Source organism: Schistocerca gregaria, chromosome 1 (assembly GCF_023897955.1).
Source record: "Schistocerca gregaria isolate iqSchGreg1 chromosome 1, iqSchGreg1.2, whole genome shotgun sequence".
Lineage (NCBI taxonomy): Eukaryota > Metazoa > Arthropoda > Insecta > Orthoptera > Acrididae > Schistocerca > Schistocerca gregaria.
This window is the reverse complement of record NC_064920.1, coordinates 528931868-528954433: the sequence shown is the minus strand read 5'-3', so window position 1 is coordinate 528954433 and position 22566 is coordinate 528931868. Positions and strand designations below refer to the sequence as shown.

General features: G+C 43.1%; 1 protein-coding gene across 3 annotated transcripts in view; it reads right to left on the bottom strand.

Annotated features, from left to right (window-relative positions):
• Positions 1 to 22566, bottom strand: part of LOC126355019 (uncharacterized) — a 702913-nt gene that overhangs the window by 369228 nt on the left and 311119 nt on the right. For 2 of the 3 annotated variants that reach the window (XM_050005175.1, XM_050005191.1), the window contains exons 1-2: positions 10457 to 10646; positions 2112 to 2193 (exon numbers count right to left, since the gene is read on the bottom strand). The gene's annotated coding sequence lies outside the window, so the exon portion shown is untranslated. Of the gene's footprint in view, positions 1 to 2111; positions 2194 to 10456; positions 10647 to 22566 lie in introns of those variants that run through there. The other variant, XM_050005183.1, reaches the window with a different exon arrangement.

The following is a 22566-nucleotide window of genomic DNA, read 5'->3' as shown; positions in this document are numbered from 1 at the left end:
TAGGAAAGCTATTTCAAATGTGTGTACGTATAGGTATTCAAGTGAACAGCTTTTGTGGAAACCAACAAAGAGTCGGGAGTCGAACTCTGCTGTAAAAGAAGCGCAGCACCAACGATAATTCACAGTCCAGTATGGTGGTAGCGGCGTAGCTCACAGCCTTTGACGGTGACTGGGACATCGTGCAGAGGCGTGGAAACAGCTGTGATGAAGGCCCGAATGCATTCTATTAATTATGTAAAATTTCTTTTCGGGATTCGCAATTACTGATGTGATACCCATTTTCAAAACATGACATAGACTGCCGATGTAATATGTACAAAACTGCTAACACTTAAACCCAGCTACATCCTCCACCTGAAGGTCGATGTTTATCTGTCGTAAAAATTATAAAAAATCTACCACGTCGATGGCCGCCTATGTGGCGGTCGGATGCTATCTCGATCTGTGTAGTCTCCGGTTCCACGGCAAACCTTTATAGCTTATTGAATGCTACTTAACCATCCAGAAGATGGTTAACTGAGATCGCAGACCGTGGTTGTACTGATCACGTTATTCTACACTCTAAGTGCAACCACAAATACATGTACGTAACAGTCTATTGTTGGCGAACTGCATACAGTAAACTATTTTTGTATGACAGTTATTCTCATTGTCTTCTAACCGGTACCTTGGAAATTAACATCGTTCAGTCTTTTTGTAACTGTACATGATGTCTCTAGAAGAGCGTAGAGTTCCAAAGGATTGGAAAAGGGCACAGGTCATCCCCATTTTCAAGAAGGGACGTCGAACAGATGTACAGAACTATAGACCTATATCTCTAACGTCGATCAGTTGTAGTATTTTGGAACACGTATTATGTTCGAGTATAATGACTTTTCTGGAGAGTAGAAATCTACTCTGTAGAAATCAGCATGGGTTTCGAAAAAGACGGTCGTGTGAAACCCAGCTCGCGCTATTCATCCACGAGACTCAGAGGGCCATAGACACGGGTTCACAGGTAGATGCCGTGTTTCTTGACTTCCGCAAGGCGTTCGCTACAGTTCCCCACAGTCGTTTAATGAACAAAGTAAGAGCATATGGACTATCAGACCAATTGTGTGATTGGATTGAGGAGTTCCTAGATAACAGAACGCAGCATGTCATTAACAATGGAGAGAAGTCTTCCGAAGTAAGAGTGATTTCAGGTGTGCCGCAGGGGAGTGTCATAGGACCGTTGCTATTCACAATATACATAAATGACCTGGTGGATGACATCGGAAGTTCACTGAGGCTTTTTGCAGATGATGCTGTGGTGTATCGAGAGGTTGCAACAATGGAAAATTGTACTGAAATGCAGGAGGATCTGCAGCGAATTGACGCATGGTGCAGGGAATGGCAATTGAATCTCAATGTAGACAAGTGTAATGTGCTGCGAATACATAGAAAGATAGATCCCTTATCATTTAGCTACAAAATAGCAGGTCAGCAACTGGAAGCAGTTAATTCCATAAATTATCTGGGAGTACGCATTCGGAGTGATTTACAGTGGAATGATCATATAAAGTTGATCGTCGGTAAAGCAGATGCCAGACAGATTCATTGGAAGAATCCTAAGGAAATGCAATCCGAAAACAAAGGAAGTAGGTTACAGTACGCTTGTTCGCCCACTGCTTGAATACTGCTCAGCAGTGTGGGATCCGTACCAGACAGGGTTGATAGAAGAGATGGAGAAGATCCAACGGAGAGCAGCGCGCTTCGTTACAGGATCATTTAGTAATCGCGAAAGCGTTGCGGAGATGATAGATAAATTCCAGTGGAAGACTCTGCAGGAGAGAGGCTCAGTAGCTCGGTACGGGCTTTTGTTAAAGTTTCGAGAACATACCTTCACCGAAGACTTAAGCAGTATATTGCTCCCTCCTACGTATATCTCGCGAAGATACCATGAGGATAAAATCATAGATTAGAGCCCACACAGAAGCATACCGACAATCCTTCTTTCCACGAACAATACGAGACTGGAATAGAAGGGAGAACCGATAGAGGTACTCAGGGTACCCTCCGCCACACACCGTCAGGTGGCTTGCGGAGTATAGATGTAGATTTACACGTGAGATAAGTATTACTGTACTTACGTTCGCCGACAGTGTAGAGCTGGTCAGTGACTCCTTACTGATGTAAAGCCATCGTATATCGGTTGAACGTCGAAAACGGGTCCTGTTAACAAAAGGAAACAAATATGTTGAACGTGGAGAGTTATTACACATTTGGGATATTTCAAGTACATCAATTAATACCAGAGGCTCTGAATAGCGGGGACCGGCTCCACGCAACAACAGCTCTTTTGTTGTATGCTGTAGAGAGGCGAAAAATTGTTTTCCTTCGAAGCTCGAGACAATTTCACGCGAAGTTTGGCACGCTGTTGCTGTAATCGAGTTTGCCACCCAAGCATGAAATTATTAATGTTCATCGACCTGGTCCAGGACCCACGCGCCAGTGGGGAACTAATTACGTGCCAAAATCTGATCGCAGCGCTAAAACTAACTTCGCCCTCAACCTAAGACCGTCCGCAAGTGTCGTCGCACATTCGGGGCTCTTGAGAGCAAAGGTTAGAGAGAAGTTGGCGATTCGCCGCGTAATTAAAATTAGATGCTGTATGTCCCAAATAAAATTCCAGATATAGAGGTGTAACAAGAACGGGTGAGGTATGAAGTCCTTCGTAGTTAACAGAATATGAGATAAGATAACCTGAAGTGATAATATATACTGCGGTGGGCAAGTGTGGTGGAAGTGCGTTGATATAAGGCACAGCAGCCTTCCAGGTATGAGGAAGTGGTAGATTATTGGCTAAAACAAAAGAAGTCACTTAAGCATAAAATCGTGAAACAAAAAATCACGATCACTTAAATTATATCAATAGAATTTCCTCAATTCTACAATTGAAACCAAATAGAAGAAGCACCTTGAGCACCACTAATCCCCATGCTGTTTCCTTTGCTGACTTAGACATTTGGTCTCATTAACACGGCAAAAAATGGTAGGGAAGAAATACATTGGAAATCTTCAGGAAGTATGATACCAGTAACACTAAATAGCTGTTGAAAATTTAACTATTCCAGGTGGGAAAAGGTGAACATGGGGCTGAGAGTTACTGAGCAGCTGCACAGATGTGTTTCAACAACAGCAATAGTGACTGCATAAAACAATCTAAACTGCAGACATTAATCTGGAAAAAAATTTCAGACCACAATGTCTAAACCAGTAGCAATAGATCCAAGAATTATAGATTAGATTAAAAAAAAGCTGCATAGGAAACGTGGGTTGACCTTAGTCGGATCGTTTCGACGTGCAGGCTTGGGATAACTGATTGATGAACCCAGAAACGGAGGAATTGGTCACAGCGATACAATACTGGGTCACTGAATAGAGGAGCTACCTGAAGTATCTGCTGAATGAGCAAGAGATGTATGATAGATGTAGAAAATATGGGGATCAAAAGGAGACGATATCACTCATTATATCTGGATTTAAATCTTACTGCAATCGCGAAATAAGAAGAGACAAAACAATCCGATTCAACCCATCTGGCATCACAACAATTAATGACGCTCAGACATCTCTGCGCCCAGCGCTCACATAATTTTCTAGTCGTCTGCAACGGGAAGATGACCAAATATAGGGATTTGGAAAATGAGATTCATACAGTGTTGATACCTAAATCTGCGTACATAGTTCTTGAAGCATTATCAGACACCGACGTTATCCGAAAGTGGACTATGTAGAGCTCACAGGACCAAAAACTGCTTTCTTCACTCTGTTGGCAACTGCAACTGAGAATTCTGTTGAACGCTTGCAGACTAGTTTGTTGGAAAATAGATTTAATATACTGATAACTTATTGCTTAAACCGTTAACGTTATATCAGTACCATTTAAAGGTGAACCGATAAGCAACAACAACAATAATAATAATAACGAGGAAAAATATCCTATAAATTAGATCAGGTACTTAGTTCATACCATACATTCATAGCGACGAGGATCTCGTGAATGCGGAATTTGTCAGACGAACGAATTGCAGGTTAGACGTAACACATCTTAAACTGATAAGTTGAAATGCAATGTTGTTATACAGGTCATAATCGAAGGGCTTCTCAGCGATGTGGAACAAGTCAAAAAGTAGAATTACAATTATATTTTGTAATTAATACAGCTGTGGAAAACATCTCAATATATACCTATGAAAGAGAATAAGGTAATTTCAATACCACTACAGCAAAGCTACGTAAAAGAAAAGTTTACAATATGAAAAGCGCCTAGGTGAGGTACGCGTTCCCTCCGCTTGTCCTTTCTTCCAGGAGTGCTACTCTCTTAAGGTATGCAGGAGAACTCCGTTAAGTTAGGAAGGTAGGAGGAGAGACAGTAGCGGGAGTAACGCTGTGGACGCGGGTCTTGAGCGATGCTTGGTAGGTCAGTCGATAGTGAACTGGCTCGCGACAGGCATAGGTGCCACGTTCGAATCTCGTGCAACACACTTTTAACCTGCCAGGAAATTGTAAACTTACGTTGCTCTTAACATACGCCGACGTCGAGTGTTATGTAGACTTACCCCCTGTACTGTAACAACCGTGCAGTGCGGCGTGGTAGGGGGAGAGTAATGATCGTCATCATGAAAGATACTTTCTTGAAGCTTAGAAAAAAGATCCCAAAAATGTTAGAAGTAAATTGCAGCTAAACGGCGACTAAATTTTCACGGCCACAGAATGAGACATTGGGGCGTCTAATACGGATCTAGCGTAAGAAATATTTTTTTTTTTTCCTTTTTTCGATAGTGAGACGCGGCTCGATGATCGACTGGCCACTGATATAAACATTAGGAATAAAAATTATTGTAAGACTTTCGCTAAAACAATAGAATGATTCCTCTAACAGATACTGTCCTAGCATGATACACACGGAAACCTGCAGCAATTCAAGAAGTGTTTTAGATTCAATTAAAATCAGCCGCATCTTGCGAGGAAGCATTTTCCGATCCATTTGCGGTCACGATTCTGCGAAGACCGACCTATTTCTCATCAGCTACCTCAAATAAGAATCTTACGTGAGCTTTGTTGGTGTCGTGAGCTACTTATGCCGGAGTTAGAATCCCAGAGTCTACTACGCCCTTGATGCGCATCAATTTTTATGTCATGCGCCGGCCGTTTTTGGCAGTGAGAAAAATATCAAAGTGAGTGATAGATCCAAAGTATTGTTAAACAGTGACGCGACACCAATACGTCTGAAAGGCATGTCAATTCAAGCCGAGTCCTCAGATACGACCATCGCTCGGAGCATGCCTAGCTGACGAAGAAACTAGCGCCAGACGTCACAGTACTATGTACACAGTGTCCGCCCGCTTAGCCGAGATCGACACGGTAGCTCAGCGTGTTCGGTCAGAGGGTTAGCTACCCTCTATAATAAAAAAAAACTGAGTGAATGGGTCAACAAAGAACTTCAAGGACTGTCGTAAGACGTCCGCCCCAAACAAATGCAATGAACAAAATGAGATTATTTAAGAAAAGAAAAAAATGGTACCGTGCTTGCCGCCCATGCGCCGGGCCCGGGTTCGATTCCCGGGCGGGTTGGACACTTTCTCCGCTCGTGGAGTGCGTATTATGTTGTACTCACCATCATTCCATCCACATCACCGGCACGCGAGTCACTCAGCGTGGCGTCGACTGTAATAAGACTCGCACTCGGCGGGCGAACTTCCCCAGGTGGGGCCTTCCGGCCAGCAATGCCATACGATCATTTCATTTCATTATGTATAAAGTCAGACGCCAACCTGGCTGCATGCATGGAAACATACCGTCCGAGAGTCTCGTTGGTAAAACCTCAGAAATTTTAACATTCAGAAGCTAAGGATAAAGATATGAATTTTCCAGTGAATGAGGCGTTAGTGCGAGAATGAAGTGGCCCGCCTGAGACGGTATCGCCAACCGTGTTCGTTTCGTTTCTTAAAACCGGACAAGAGAGCGATACAAAAACTGGACGTGGGACGGTAGTAGGGATCGAAGCAGAGCCAAAGGCTGAGCAGTCTCGCGCGCTATCATCTACGCTATGAGTACAACTGACAGTAATAGTATCTGGCGGGCTGCTTGAATTTACGCGCGCAAAGGCCTGATTGGTTAAGTTCAATACTCATTAACTCGGAAACGGGGCAGCATAGAATTTTTCTCCAGCAATTATCTGTCAGCACAAGCTTTCTGCACTGTTTCTGGGCACCCTGTGTTGTTTACGTTAAATGACGCGTATCGAACTTCTGTATTCCTTTTTGAGTCATCGGTCTTCTGGCTGGTTTGATGCAGCTTGTCGGGAGTCCCTCTCCTGCGCCAGCCTTTTCCTCTCTCCGTAGCGATTACAACCGACGTCCTCAAATACCTGCTGGAAGTATTCCTGTCTATCTCCCTCTACCGTTTTTACCCTCTAGAGCTCCCTCTAGTACGATGTAAGTTATTCCCTGATCTCTCATCACATGTCTTGTCATCTTGTCTTCTGCTCAGAGTTTTCCATATATTCCTTTTCTCGACAATTCTGTGGAGAAACTCCTCATTCTTTACCTTATCGGTCCACCTAATTTTCAACATTCTTCTGCAGCACCACATCTTTACTCCCTTCTGCCGGCCTGGGTGCCCGAGTGGTTCTAGGCGTAAAACCGCGCGACTGCTACGGTCGGAGGTTCGAATCCTGCCTCGGGCATGGCTGTGTGCGATGTCCTTAGGTTAGTTAGGGGACTGATGACCTCAGAAGTTGAGTCCCACAGTGCTTAGAGCCATTTGAACCATTTTTTACTCCCTTCTGTTCCGGTTGCCCCGCAGTCCATGTTTCTCTACCAGATAATGCTGTGCTCCAGACGTACAGTCTCAGAAATTACTTCTTCGAACTAAGGCCCATGTTTGACACTAGTGTATTTATGTTGGCGATCTTTACGATATCAAATTGATGGGGATCTCTGTGGTATACAGCTTCACGTGCTGTAGCTATCAGACGCTAAACGAACACCTTGCGTTATATTAGACACTATCTGAGTACTTCAGGACCATCATGAAGTGATTTAACTAAACCATGGGAAAGGTACTGATATCTGGGTGTCGCTGTTGACGAATACGCTTGCAATGACTAACCACATCACTATGCAACCTGGTTCACTGAGGTCTGCACTGCTCTACCGTAGACAGCAAAGAACAAAGTGGGGTTAAACTATGGACAAACTCTGAATAAATGATTATCAGAAAATGGCAATGAGCTCCAGCAGGGTTCAACAGACAGAAGAATACAGTGCGAAAATGGAATAAAGAGCAAACGAGTTAAAAAAACTCTTATTCACAAGACAGTGAAGAACGGAAAAAATTCATCGCATCTCCGATTCGCTTGAAATATTGACAATGACTCGATTTATGCATGGAAAATCTATTTCTTGGATTAATTCGCCAGCTGCCACTTTTCAATAACATTGAGCAGAAAAGAAATTTCATTGTTCATCGTCGTGTGGTATCGCAAAGAACAATCACCACTCGACGAGAAACCGGAAAATCTAATAGTTTTATCAGCGCGTGCGCCGACTGCTATGGCTCCAGCACGTCTTTTGCTTAGCGCATGGAAGAGACGCTGAAATCTGACTGCCAGCAGTTTTGCCACGATTTATTTGCAAATGAGATCTCCGACTCTAATCTGCCGTGCAGTCACCAGTATATCAAAACGTGGATGCAAATGTAATCAGGAACAGCCGAAGCGTGCACTGAGATGAACAAGGCACAAATATTGCGTCATTTATTCGAGTGCACCTTGATGAGTTTCGTAATTCCGTGCTGTCACATTTTTATGTAAATTGAACTCGAGATAAAAGATTTACTTGTCACGTCTGTTATTTTTTCTGTCATAAAAGAGGATAGTTACAGTTTTCAGAAAATTATTTTGTCTAAAATGTCCCAACATTAGAGAGAGTGAAGGGATGCCCTTACAGAATATTGGCATGCATACACATCGGCGATTTTAGCACTTTACGACTAGAGTAACAGTTTCATCATTTTTTTACTACCTTGAAGTTCATGAAATGGGAAAAATGTTTTCTCTGCATAACACAGTTGAATGTGCTTGGGACTCACATTTAAATGAGTATCGCATTTGGAATGATCTTCTCATGTCTAGTACCCTACCTACACGGAATGGGCGAAAAAGTGTTCCTTCACGAACTGATATCGTGTTAACGCAGTTTTTTTTCTCTCTAGTAATTAACGACAGTGCGATATAGTTGAAACATACACAAACAAGAGAAACTACGGAAAACATTAATTCGGATGACCTGGTCCATATAAAGAACCAAAAGTGTTAAGTACTGTCCCACGTTTCTCGGCAGCCCTGAATGTTGAAGTAGTTAAGGATGCAGTAGGTATATGCGTCGGCTTTGCCACAGGAATATTCCACTGCTTACTGGGAAATGCTTGAAAATAAATGATCGGATACAGTTGCTAACTGCTCCTTTCGACCAGACTCAAAGTGACGACTGGTACAACACTAAAATTAAGCCTTGCGTCAGATGTACGTGGCAATTAGCGAGTAGTCAAACGGTTAAACGAGCAATAAATTGCTGGAGAGAGAACACGTGCAAGCAGAGGCCAGCATTCTCGGAATCATGTGCAACAGCGGAAACGTCTGAAACGGAGCGACACAGCTTCAGTCTCTGGATCTCTCATGCTAACCTCGGGTAGCAGTGGCAATTCATCACCATCAGTAACAGTGCGAACACGATCACAGTGAACGTAACACGTAGCATCTAGGGTACTCTCACATTATTTAATTCAGGGGTTATATAGACTAATGGTGACACGTACACACTTGCTACTACGTGCGACTAACATTAGGACGCACACACACCAGTGTCCAGAAACGCTAACGTAACTATATATAGCATCCTGTGAAATGTAATAAAAACCGATGATTTCAACGAGGCCGGTGGTTTGAAGGTGTCGAAAAACAGTCGCTTTTATCCTTGGGAAGACAAATGCTGGAAGTCAGTCATTGGTGTGAACCCTTGTCACACGTCTATACCCTGCAAATTACTGTCAAGTGTGTGGTAGGGGGCACCTTTTATTGAACCATACAGGAAGATCTTTTCCGAAACCATTGATGGCTGGAGAGTGCCCAGAATGACTGGAGCAATCTATTATTAAATTGATTCCAGCTTCGCTGGCTCTATTAGAGGGTGGATAGGGGCGGGCATGGAGAAAATTTGTAGATGCTGTCCGAAAGTGCAATTTATTTGAATCCTCTGATCATGTTTCTCACGGGATATTTGCTGCATTTGTGTAAGACTCTTAAGTTCAAATTTTACAGCATTTCTGGTACACACCTCAAAACGGCAAAAAATTCTCACTAGTTCAAATAGCTCTGAGCACTATGGGACTTAACATCTTAGGTCATCAGTCCCCTAGAACTTAGAACTAGTTAAACCTAACTAACCTAAGGACATGACACGCACCCATGCCCGAGGCAGGATTCGAACCTGCGACCGTAGCAGTCGCGCGGTTCCGGACTGCGCGCCTAGAACCGCGAGACCACCGCGGCCAGCTTCTCACTAGTCACTCAGCACGTCTTCAGTGTTGTATCTGGAATATTCAGTGTTATTGTTGTTTGAATCTTATACTTGAAACGACCGCTCGTGGAAACACCTGATCGATCTAGACTTGTCTTCATTTGACCGCCTTTTTTTTTTTTTTTTTTTTTTTTTTTTTTTTTTTTTTTTTACTATTAACATAGTACTGAGAAGAAATCGCTGCAAAATTGCTTGCCTTGAACAGAGAGGTTACCGCACAGAAATGCAATATTTATGTTATTCACAGTCGCGCAGTACTCAGTAATTTATATATTGCTAAGCACATAAACACAGAACTGATCATTACAACAGCTGAAAGTTGTAACAGCATTAGCAATATTTGAAGTTTATAACCGCAGCGAAACCATAACATTTATGTTGAATAATAAGACTTGGATCTGAAAAGGCAAATTTAAGCATATCAAACGTAATCCATGACGATTCCGCACAAGTATGCGAATGACGCATACTGAATCAAAATCTATTTCGTAATTTAGGTCTCTCAACACGAAGCCCAAATCAGTGTTGGCTCGAGCAGCTTTTGTAATGTACACTGCATCTCGAACAAAAATGTATTCGCTTTATTGAGGAAGGCAGACTTCGGGACACAATCCAATATAGTTTCGTGTTTAGTCTCGCAGTAAAATAGATGTAATCACGGAGAAACAATGTCACGGTCTTAAATTATAACTAACAAATTGATGGTATAAACAATAATTGTCGACGAAGTTGAATTTCCACAACAGAACGAACACTTCCATTCACATTAGCTATCGTAGATAAACAGCGAATTGTCGCTTGTTTACAAACAGTGGTTACGATGAAAAGCAACGGGAGTTATTAGCCCTTACCGTTGTTTTATGTGTTCACTGAATGCAGGAAAGAGAAACAGTTAGGTGGAGCTGGGCACGAGCCGTGAAGGTGATGCTGGTGGGCGCCTTCAGCAGCCAGACAGCATTTCACTCTCGGAGACGACGCGGCGTCGCGGAAGCGCTGGGACTGGACCGAGTAAACACAACACAGCAACCACGCCTGCGGAGGCCGAGACGCGACTGAACTCGGATCGCGCGCCAGCTGGTGACCCCTAGCGGAGTCGAGTGACGTCACGGGTGGTGGGGGAGCCTTGCACCCTGGAGGGGGCAGCGTGTCAGCCGGAGGCCCGGCGCTTCCGACGGGCCCAGCTCAGCCGTGCGAGCCGGCGCGGGCCGGACGCGGTTTGCGTCCTTACGTGTCCCTCCCGCCCGCGGCTCACTCGCGCATCGCCTGTTCTCAAAGCGGAGCGGATACAGTCGCACTCGCAGAGGGACAACCACTCAGTGACTCACCGATTTTGCCCGTGCTTCGCACGATTGTCCCACACATACTTAGATGTAGAATCGCTAAGCCCGTCGAAGCGTTGTACGCAGTCATTCATTGGACAGTCTGGTGTGACAATAGAAGACTGCAAAAGGAAAACTAAAGTTTTTAATTTCACATTTACGAAATCATTCACGGGGGAGGGTCGTACAAACATACCGTCCTTTGACATTCGCACAGTCCCCTGTACGGAGGACATGGTAATAGGCATCACTGGTGTAGACAACCAACTGAAGGAGTTGAAAACAAACGAGTCTCCAGATCCTGAAGGAATGTCAAGACAGTTTCACAGAGGGTATTCTGGCCCTTTACTTAGCTTGTGTTTATCGTTAATCTCTCGCACAGCTCAATGTCCCAAACGACTGGAAAAACTAGTGGTGTGACTAGGGCCTCTCGTCAGGTAGAGCGTTCGCCGGGTGCAAGTCTTTCGATTTGACGCCACGTTGGCGACTTGCGCGTCGATGGGGATGAAATGATGATGATTAGGACAACACAACACCCAGTCCCTGAGCGGAGAAAATCTCCGACCTAGCCAGGAATCGAACCCGGGCCCTTTAGATTGACATTATTTCGCGCTGATCACTACTCTGTGGGAGGGGGGGGGGATCGGAAAACTAGTAGGTGATTGCTGTATATAACAACGATAAGTGAACGGACCTGTAAAATCACAAATATCTTTAACATAAGTTTGCTGCAGAATGCTATGGCATGTTCTCAGTTCGAATGTAGTGTGAGTAGGCTGTTTAGGTTTTTGTGTTGGTAACGCCACGCAGCGCTCTCTACGAAAATCACTAACTGTGCTGCGTGCAGTCTGTAGCTGGTTTGCATTGTTGGAATATTTGCAATTGTAGTGTTGGGCAATTGGATGTGAACAGCGCGTAGCGCGGCGCAGTTTGAGGTGAGCCGCCAGCAGTGGTGGATGTGGGGAGAGAGATGGCGGAGTTTTGACAGCAGATGATCTGGACGTGTGTACATCAGAAAGCGTAAATTTGTAAAACAGGATGTCATGAAGGCTTTTGAACACTATTAAGGTAAATACCTTTTTGTTCCCTATCAAAATTTTTCATCTGCTAACTATGCCTATCAGTAGTTGGAATCTTTTATTTAGCTGGCAGTACTGGCGCTCGCGGTATTGCGGTAGTTCGAGTAACGAAGATTTTTGTGAGGTAAGTGATTCATTGGAAGAATCCTAAGGAAATGCAATCCGAAAACAAAGGAAGTAGGTTACAGTACGCTTGTTCGCCCACTGCTTGAATACTGCTCAGCAGTGTGGGATCCGTACCAGATAGGGTTGATAGAAGAGAGAGAGAAGGTCCAACGGAGAGCAGCGTGCTTCGTTACAGGATCATTTAGTAATCGCGAAAGCGTTACGGAGATGATAGATAACTCCAGTGGAAGACTCTGCAGGAGAGACGCTCAGTAGCTCGGTAAGGGCTTTTGTTAAAGTTTCGAGAACATATCTTCACCGAAGAGTCAAGCAGTATATTGCTCGTGGCCGAGCGGTTCTAGGCGATACAGTCTGGAGCCGCGCGACCGCTACGGTCACAGGTTCGAATCCTGCCTCGGGGGCGGATGTGTGTGATGTCCTTAGGTTAGTTAAGTTTAAATAGTTCTATGTTCTAGGGGACTGATGATCTCAGAAGTCAAGTCCTATAGTGCTCAGAGCCATTTTTTTTAAGTATATTGCTCCCTCCTACGTATATCTCGCGAAGAGCCCATGAGGATAAAATCAGAGATTAGAGCCCGCACAGAAGCATACCGACAATCCTTCTTTCCACGAACAATACGAGACTGGAATAGAAGGGAGAACCGATAGAGGTACTCATGGTACCCTCCGCCACAGACCGTCACGTGGCTTGCGGAGTATGGATGTAGATGAAAGGTGTAGGTCATTGTTAGTCAGGACCATTCTTTTGTAGGCATTATTGAAAGTCAGATTGTGTTGCGCTAAAAGTATTGTGTGTCAGTTTAGTGATGATCAGAATAAGTAAAGAGAGAAAGAAATGTCTGAGTAAGTTCAGTTTGCTCTTCTGTTTGAAAATCAAATAACGTAAGATGTTTACCAGGACAGTCTTTCATAATTTTTCTAAGCGGAGGTTTGAATAGTAAATATCCTTGAGACGGAAAAGCTTTTGTTCACGAACCAGCACGAAGTAAGAAAGCATCGCTCGTGCGCAACTCAGCTTGCTCTTTTCTCGCACGATATCCTGCCAACCATGGCTGAAGCTCGTCAGGCAGATTCCGTACACCTAGCTTTCCGGAAAGCGTTGGCTTCGTGTCCCCCTGCAGACTTAACGAGTGTAGGGGCGTATGGAATTGGTTCCCAGGTATGTTAGCTGATCGAAGACTTCTTAAGTAGGGCGGAAAGAACCCAGTAGTTTTCTTCGAGGCGAGTGTTAATCAGAGACATGGGTATCGTCACGAGAGCGCCACGGGAGTGTTATAGGGTCGCGTTTATTCCATATGTGTATGGGAAGGTGTCGTCGAGTGAGCTTAGGAGGGTGTAGGATCATTTGGGCAGAATTTCTAGTTGGAGTGATGAATCGCAGCTTGCTATAAATCTAAAAAAAACTTAGTCTAAGTTAATGCAGAGGAGTAGGAAAAAGAAAGTTCGAATGCAGGATTGCTAGTGTGCTAACTGATACAATCGCGCCTATTAGATATCTAGGCGTAACAATGCAAATCGATTTGAAAAGGAACGAGCACTTAATGACGGCAGGAGGGAAGGCGGATGGTCGACTTCGGTTAATCGGGAGAATTTTAGGGAAGTGTGGTTCACCTGCAAAGGAGACCCCATATAGAATACTAGTGTGATTCTCTCTTGGCTGTCGCTCGAGTGTTTAGGATCCCTACAAGTCAAATTAAAGAAAGAAATTAAGGCAATGCAGAGGGGGGGGGGGGGGGGGCTCCTAGATGTGTTACCGGTACGTTCGATCATCACGCGAATATTATGCTGCGTGAACTCAAATCGGAATCTCTGGAGGAGAAAATGACGATCTTTTCGTGAAACGTTACTCAGAAAATGTAGAGAAGCGAGTTATGAAGTTCACTACAGAACGATTTTGCTGCCGTTCCTAGTCAGACCAGCAACATCATCACCTGCAGAGCAACACAGCTGGGAAAGTCCTATTGTGAATTTCCCCTTTTCCTACGATGACGAAGGAAGTAATGTGTGATGTATTTCACATCTTATATGTATAAAGTTTAATCTAGTCTAACATATAGGTTAGTCAGAAACAGTGCGAAAAGCTTTAACGGTGCTGCAGGGAAGCTTGGCTTCGAAATAACTGTTAAGAAAACAATTCAATACGTTGCGCCTGTTCCTAGTTATGAAGCATTGAAGTTGGCCAACGAGGTACTTGGGGAGCGCAAATTCAAGCAGCCTGCCAGATACAATTATCGTCGGTTGCTCTCGCAGCGTAATGATAGCTCACGAGATTGCTCCGCCTTTGGTTCGGGTTCGATGCTTACTATCGTCGCACGTCCAGTTTTTGTGTCGCTCTCTTGTTCGGTTTTAGCAAACGAAACAAAGAACTAAACTCGCAAACGGCGCAACGCATCGCATTCTTTTCCTAACAATTATTTTTCAGCACAAACTACTCTGTAACATACTTATAGGCTTATCAAATTGTTTCTGACCATCCTGGATAAAGGAGAAATGTGATAAGCAAAAACCTATTAACTTCAAATTTTTTGCGCGATGCTCTACAACATTCGCGTGGACAATTTGAAACAAAAATCGTATGCACAGCAATGTACTTTTCGTTTTTTCTTCGCAGTCCATCTTAACAATAAACCTGTGTATCAGGAAAGCTGTTTTTGTGTCTTATCGGCTTATGATTACAGTACTACAACGCAATCTGAATTGTACGAACCTTTGTAATCCTACTCGTTCGCAGATTGAAAGTCTGCGAAGAAATGTCATTGCGACTGCTACCCTTACAGATCCAGCAGATAGAGAGGTCTCTTTCATATCTTGTACATCAATGATTCCAAATGTGTTACACATTCTGTTTAAGAGAATCATAATTTCGTTTGCAATAACAATAAACAAGGCTCAATATCATATAGTCACTCTGGAACTGGTTTACTCTCAGACTGTTTTTCGCAATGCCAGTTGTATTTTGCTGTTTGACGTACAAGTAGTTCAGAAAACAAGTTCCTAACCATACGACACTGTATCCAAAAATCATAATTTTTTGTATAATTCGTAGTTTTGTAATTGTATTGTATACTAAGAAATTAAAAACAATAAAAACAAAAACAACACAAAGGAGACTTTTTTCATTCTCGCTCTCTCTACTATATATGTATATACATCGAAGTTCCCTGCTCGCTTTTGTTTGTGTGTATGGGCTAAACGTGGGCGCTACTGTAAGGATTTTGATCCACTTTTGACTAATAGATAGACTGGTTCACGAGAAATGTTCATGTATATCATCTACAATGAGGTGACGAGAGTCATGGAGTACCTCCTAATATCGTCTCGCAACTCCTTTTGATCGGCGCAGCGCAGGAACTCGACGAGGCATGGACTCAACAAACATTCGTTCTGCCTTCACTAGATATTTTATGTCAACTAAAAACTTCAGCTCTTGACATAACCTCCTCTCCAAAAGCCTTATGAGGTTTACCGTAATTTGTCGTCACGTTTCACCCAGTTTAACGCAAAAAGAAATAGCATACCGTTCCGCAACATTATGCGGTTCCATTTCAGTGACGAGAGACACAAACACGTGTTAACTTATTACAGCACAACTTACGACTGAGCAGTTGCATTGATGTGCCGCTTGGACTAGAAGCAGCTTATACACCAAGGTCAAAGATATTGTGCCTACGCAAGCCTGCAGGGTTGCTACATCTTGCAAAGAAAATCAGTCATTATTTTATTGTCGCACCTCGTATGGCAGTTTCATTAGAAGAAAACATCAATCAGAAAACGAAATTATTGGCACTCATAGTTAAATCATGTTAAGTCACATGTTATAATAAATGTAAATCATCACAAATGACGTAGGCACGCTACCCAGCGGAGAAGATATATCCGTAGAGTTACGCCAAGATTGAGGCAGTCGGGACTGGACGGCGAGAGTCAACATTGGCGAGTGAGGCCGAATTATGTGAAAGAATAAAGATATAATTAACAAGTTTGAAACAGAATATTGTGAGCGGAAGATTGTGCTGAATATCGAATACAGAAGAACTGGTATAAATTAAATTTTTGACGAAGTCCAACATGGTGAAAACATGTGGTGCAATATATGATAACAGAGTATGGTAACAGCTGGTGTCGTAATATGATAGACGAAATAGCAAGTCACAAGTTAAAGGAAAGAGTGTAGATCTCTCTTATTTCAGTGCATTATTTTCCTAAAAATTTTCTTGAAGCAAGTATGGATGCACTCTACTAGTCTCTAAGGTAACCTAAGAATTGGTCTGTGTTGCAGAAGTGCAGCAGAGCTCTGAGAATGCTATTGTTGTTTCCATGTCGCAGTCTCGCTAAATAGCTTTCGTTGCTGTGAGATTCCATTCGTAAACGCAGTGAGATTCAATGATATGGACAGACGTATAAATTCCGTTGAGCATAAACGTCAACATCGAACTGGTAGATAGCACTAGGTATACAGTATTTGTCTTACCAGAAGAAACAGATAACGAAAGGGCATGTTACACTTGGCTTAGCGTGCCAGTGTAAGATACAGCACACACGTTATGAACAGTTTAAAGGTGAACATAAACTCAAGACAGCCATTATCAAAACTAGTTCAGTTCACATGTGGAGAACTTCTGTTGAGAGGTGTTAACATTGGTTATGTCGTCAGTAAAGTAGTTTTGTAGCCAGTGAAATTTTTTTCCCTTTTCAGATGGCAATTACTTAGCTATTAGGCCTCAAATTAATCGCTACAATTTTCAACAGTCTTGAAATACAAAATTTTCATACATGGTAAAGGTAAAGCCGTCATCAACCTTAAGATTGGTTTCAACTCCGTTGTGCTTTACAAGAGATGGTGCTGTTATAGGTGGTAGGCCCTTGCCTTCTTCTGACTTTTTAACTGACAGCAAGCCAGTAGCATCCTACAATCTATCATCTACTCCAAACCACAGTGCAACTCAGCATTTTTCACATAAACAAATATTCAAAGAGTTCTCCTTACGAGGCAGCCACAAAAGTGGAAGTCCATTTTGTAAAATGAAGAAATCATACAACAGTTGCTGAATCAACAATGAATCAACAGTCTTTTATTGTATACACGACCAGTTACGGAATACTTGAAGGTCCTGTAATAAGGAAAATAATGTTTATAAGATAAGGGGGAGGGTATCCTCAACTTTGAAATATCAAATGCTTTTTACGTGTTTAAGGATTTTGGTGATTTTTGATGTCCGGCCGTGATGTCGATTTTTTCGGGTTTTTCTACGTCCCCTTTTTATTTTTTTGACATTGAACTGTTGTTCCTTGACACCACTGGGGTGAGAATGAACTCTGATGGTTCAGTGATTTTATTTGTAAGTAACATCCTGTTTTCTCTTCTAATTTATTTTAATTCATTTTAGAAATTTTTGACTCAAAGTTTCTTATCTTACATTTAGAACTTGAGATCTCTTCCCATTCTCTTCTAACACAGTATTTTCGTTGTCTTAGTTTACACTAGATGAAGGAACTTTAAGAGTTCCGAAACTGGTCGTGTATACAATAAAATATCGTAAATTCAGCAATTGTTGTGCAGTTCTTCGTCTTACATATAAACAAATATTGCCTGAGGCGAAAGACGTGTTGGGTGAAAGATAATATTCCTAGGAGTGACTACGGATTCATAGTGTGGCATATTACCCCTAAAACGCCAAGCCACATTTTATCTACATTTTCAACTGCATCTATACCCCCAAAGTAGTCTTGCGGTATGTGCAGGAACGTACACTGTGTCAGTTCCATCAACCGTGTTCCAGTCGCGAATGGTTCACAAAAAAAAGAGTGTTGTCGAAAAGCCTCCGTGTGCGCCCGAATCCCTCTAATTTTATCTTCACAGTCCTTCCGCGAGATATGCATAAGAGGGCACAACATACTTGTTGACTCTTGTAGGAACGTACGCTCTTGCAATTTTAACAGTAAATTACACCATGATGCAGAAGTCCTCTTTTTCAGTATCTGCCACTGCCATTGGCTCCGTGACGTTCTCGCACGTTCTAAATGGACCTACATCTACATAGATATCCGCAAGCCACCGTGCGGTGTTTGGTGGAGGGCACCTTGTACCACTACATGTCATTTCCTTTCCCGTTCCACTCGCAAACAGAGCGAGGGAAGACGACTGACTGTATGTCTCCGTATGAGCTCTAGTTTCTTGTATCTTATATCCGTAGTCCTTACGTGCAATGTATACTGGCGGCAGTAGAATCTTTCGGCAGTCAGCTTCAAATGCCGGTCCTCTAAATTTTCTCAATAGTGTTTCTCGAAAGGACGTCGCCTTTCCTCCAGAGATTCCCATTTGAGTTCCCGAAGCATCTCCGTAACTCCGTTGTTCGAACCTACCGGTAACAAATCTAGCAGCCCGCCTCTGAATTGTTTCGGTGTCCTCTTTCAATCCTAACTTATACGGATCCCAAAGACTCGAGCAGTACTCAAGAATAAGTCGCACCAGCGTCCTACATGCTGTCTCCTTTACAAGTGAACCACTCTTTCCTTAAATTCTCCCAAAAAACTGAAGTCGACCAAACGCCTTCCCTACCAGAGTTCTCAGGCGCTCGTTCCACGTAATATCGCTTTGCAACATTACGCCCATATATTTAAATGACTTGACTGTGTCAATCAGCGCATTAGTACCAAATATTACAGGTTTGATCTTCCTACTCTTCCCCATTAAATTACATTTTTCCACATTCAGGGATGGTCACTCAACTTCGACACCCTACCGTACACCACGGCATCGTGTGCAAACAACCACAGATTGCTGCCCACTCTGTCCGTGAAACAGATTGTGTGTATAGAGAAGAACAGCGGTCCTAAAACACGTCCCTGGGGTACTCCTGACGACACTCTAGTCAATCTGTAGTGAAGCGCGCTGCCATTCTTTGCATCATCTCTGTTTTCTGTATCAATCCTATCTGGTACGGATACCCTACGGACGAGCAATATTCAAGCATTGGTTGAACGAGGGTTCTGTAAGTTACCTCCTTTGTTGACGGGCTATATTTCCTGAGGATTCCTCCAATGTATGTCTGGCACTTGCCTTTCCAGTAGTTAATTTCATCTGCTCGTTCCACTTTAAATCGCTCCGTACGCATACTCCTAGATATTTTATGGAAGTAAGAGCTATTAGTGATTTTACTGCAACCGCACAATTACACAGTAATGGGTCTTTCTGTCTATGTATACGCAATACTCTACAGTTATGTTCAGGGTCAATTGCCTCTCCCTGCACCAAGCGTTGATTCTCGTTTAACGCATGATCTCCATATGGAGCATCAGTTTACGCCGCGCGGTCTAGGGCGCCTTGTCACGGTCCGCTCAGCTGCCCCCGTTCGAGGTTCGAGTCCTTCCTCAGGCTTGTGTGTGTGTGTGTGTGTGTGTGTGTGTGTGTGTGTGTGTGTGTGTGTGTGTGTCCATAAGATCTTACCACAAGTTTCCAAATTTTTCCATCAGTTTATGGTAAGTTAAGCTATAATATGGACACGGTTGGAGAAATCAACCTATGACAAATGACAGTGTTCGCATTCACACACTAAACACAGTATATCCCAGCAGATGCTAACTATAGCTACAGGAGCATAAAAATCAAAGTGTATGTTTTACTAACTTTTCAATTTAATGATGGTGTAATTTGCCGAAACTCGTAGTGGAAGTGTCTAGTTACCTACATTTGTGTATTTCAATCAGCATCCGTAGAATAAAAATCCTAAATGGATCTATAATTCGCCATAATAACGATAAAAGTTGGTATTTTTCTCACTAAGAGTTAATAAAATGGTGTTATAAAAGTTAACGATGACTGTGGGTAACCTCTAGAAGTCGTAGTTTATGCTGTTAGAGAAACCCACATAATGCTCAGCAGCGATAAACAAAACGAGAGGCAGGGGTATCGCTTTGCACCTCGATAATGACAGTGAGATAGCCGCCGAACGGCCCTGCAGTGTACACAGCTCCACTCCCAGAGGCAGCGGCGCCGTAAAACACGCGGCAGGGTGGAGGGGTGAGTGGCCGAGGGTGTTGTGCCGGCCTAACGACCCAAGTCGGCAGCGCGAGATAAGGCGACGCGCCCTTTGAGCCGCATCTCCGATCCCATCTGCTGTCTTCCACAATTTGTCTTCCTTATCTCATCTGCCCGGCCGCAGCGACGAACGCAGCCCGACTGGGAGATGAGTAATGCCAATGTCTCTCACGGAATCTGACATGTCCCGAGATACCGGCTGATACAGGGAACCGAGAACACAACCTGCCCGTGTGTGTGTGTGTGTGTGTGTGTGTGTGTGTGTGTGTGTGCGCGCGCGCAGGGGGCACATGGATTGCGGGCCTGTGTTTAAGTGGCACTGACTGGTCGATACTAGCAACGGTATAGAAACAGTAGACCGTACGAGCTATAAACTAGTTTAACGCTCGAAATGTTAGCAGGCTTAATACCGCACCTAGGATTCTATGCTCGGGTGATGTCATGGGTATTGACAGGAGTGCTGAATTTCGTTATTTTAGTGCCTCCGACCTCATCGTTGTAATAACATCTCGCAGACGGTCATCAGACCATATGTTAAAGCCACACATTCCCGAACAAGACACGTTGTACAACGTTAATAAACCTGCGTGTGACAAACGGATTGTCGGTCAAAGACTGCTTTAATTTTTTTTAATGCTACCAGTTTCGGTTCACATTAACTATTCTCAGATGTGTAGATAAAAGTAAAATAACTAAGACTGTATACTCTACCATATACATCAAATATGCAAGATCGTAGCTAATTCTATAGGTTACAAGTACGTTACCCCTATTAACCCCTGGAAACTAAGTTTTTACGAGAACAGTGTTATCAACAAACAAAAAATTATTGTTAATTCAATTTTGAAACATTTTTCGTTCATACACAACAAAGGCACCAGACCCCCATCTGTTGACAGTCGCTTTGCGGAGTACATGCGCAACATGTGTTCTTATAGACCACTATCTTATGCTGAGATGCGGCATGCAACTTTTTCCGGTAAATAGGTCGCGTTCGTCTTGTAACCGATACAGTCAGATACGTTCTGGTATATCTGATGAGCGACAGTATGCTAAACAGCAACATTCTGTATCAGTGAGTTAACAGGGCGATTCAACTGCGCCTACAGCTGTCATTTTATGCAACCTACAATGTTACAGCTGCCCTATATAAACCAAGCGCAATATTTCCATTTCTCTCGCTCGCTAAGCGCAAGCTATTAGTCCTACAGGAAAAATGAACATCATCTTTTCTTAGCAAATTTGTACTGCACTGTCCTAGTTTTCGAGCTGTTCAAGAAAAATGGACAAAAGTCCTCAACAGACTCCACCTTCCCACCTCCCCCCCCCCCCCCCCCCTCCCACAATCAGGCCAGTCCACTCAGGATTGCTAGTGTGTTGTTCACGGTATACCCTCCTACGATTGTACAATGTTTTCCAACTGCACTGACTATTTCCCGTCTTTGTCCTTTTTGGTCTTTATTGACTGGCCTTATGACGCCACCGGTTCAAATGGTTCAAATGGCTCTGAGCACTATGGGACTCAACTGCTGTGGTCATCAGTTCTCTAGAACTTAGAACTACTTAAACCTAACTAACCTAAGAACATCACACGCATCCATGCCCGAGGCAGGATTCGAACCTGCGACCGCAGCAGCCGCACCGTTCCGGACTGCGCGCCTAGAACCGCTCGGCCACCGCGGCCGGCGACGCCATCGGCCTAGTCGAGCACTTCCAAATGGTAAAACTGACGTTTCCGTAAATTTTACATAATAATTTTGCGAAATTTGGCGGTATAAAATAAACTACTACATCTATGCATTCTTCAGGCCTTTTGACTAGGAAAATAATGTAATTGTAAAGGCTAAGTTTGGATCGGTTGTCAACGTAATTAGTTTTAGCGTCTTAACGTTTATAATATTTATTTCTTTGTGGCTAATAGTTTCGGACCATCAAATCAATTTTCATTCGATAATCTACAAAAGATTTATACGGTTAAGAAAGGTAAAAATACAATGTTTTCCATAATTGTACATATAATTTGAACATTATGTAAAGGATTTAAAAAATCTCATCCGTGCAATGCACGTTTTTAGATACCTTAAACGTAAGTGTAATCATGGAGTCCACCTACGTACATGCAAGTAGCCAAATATTCATTTACGTCATTAGAAATCAGTACGTAAACACAAAATATTAAACTCGTTATGAGTATATAATGTGGTCTCCTTCAAATCGAATGCAGCAGACTGAAACACTTCTCTGCCCTAGTCACCACCTAACCTCCCTAGAGGTCGCTCGTAGTTGTATGCGAGAGCCTCGTACGTAACTGGTTCGTTACTATATTTTAGTCACTGGTTCAGACTACTCTTAACAAACTATTGTCACAACTATTACAGTTAATTACAACCATTTACATG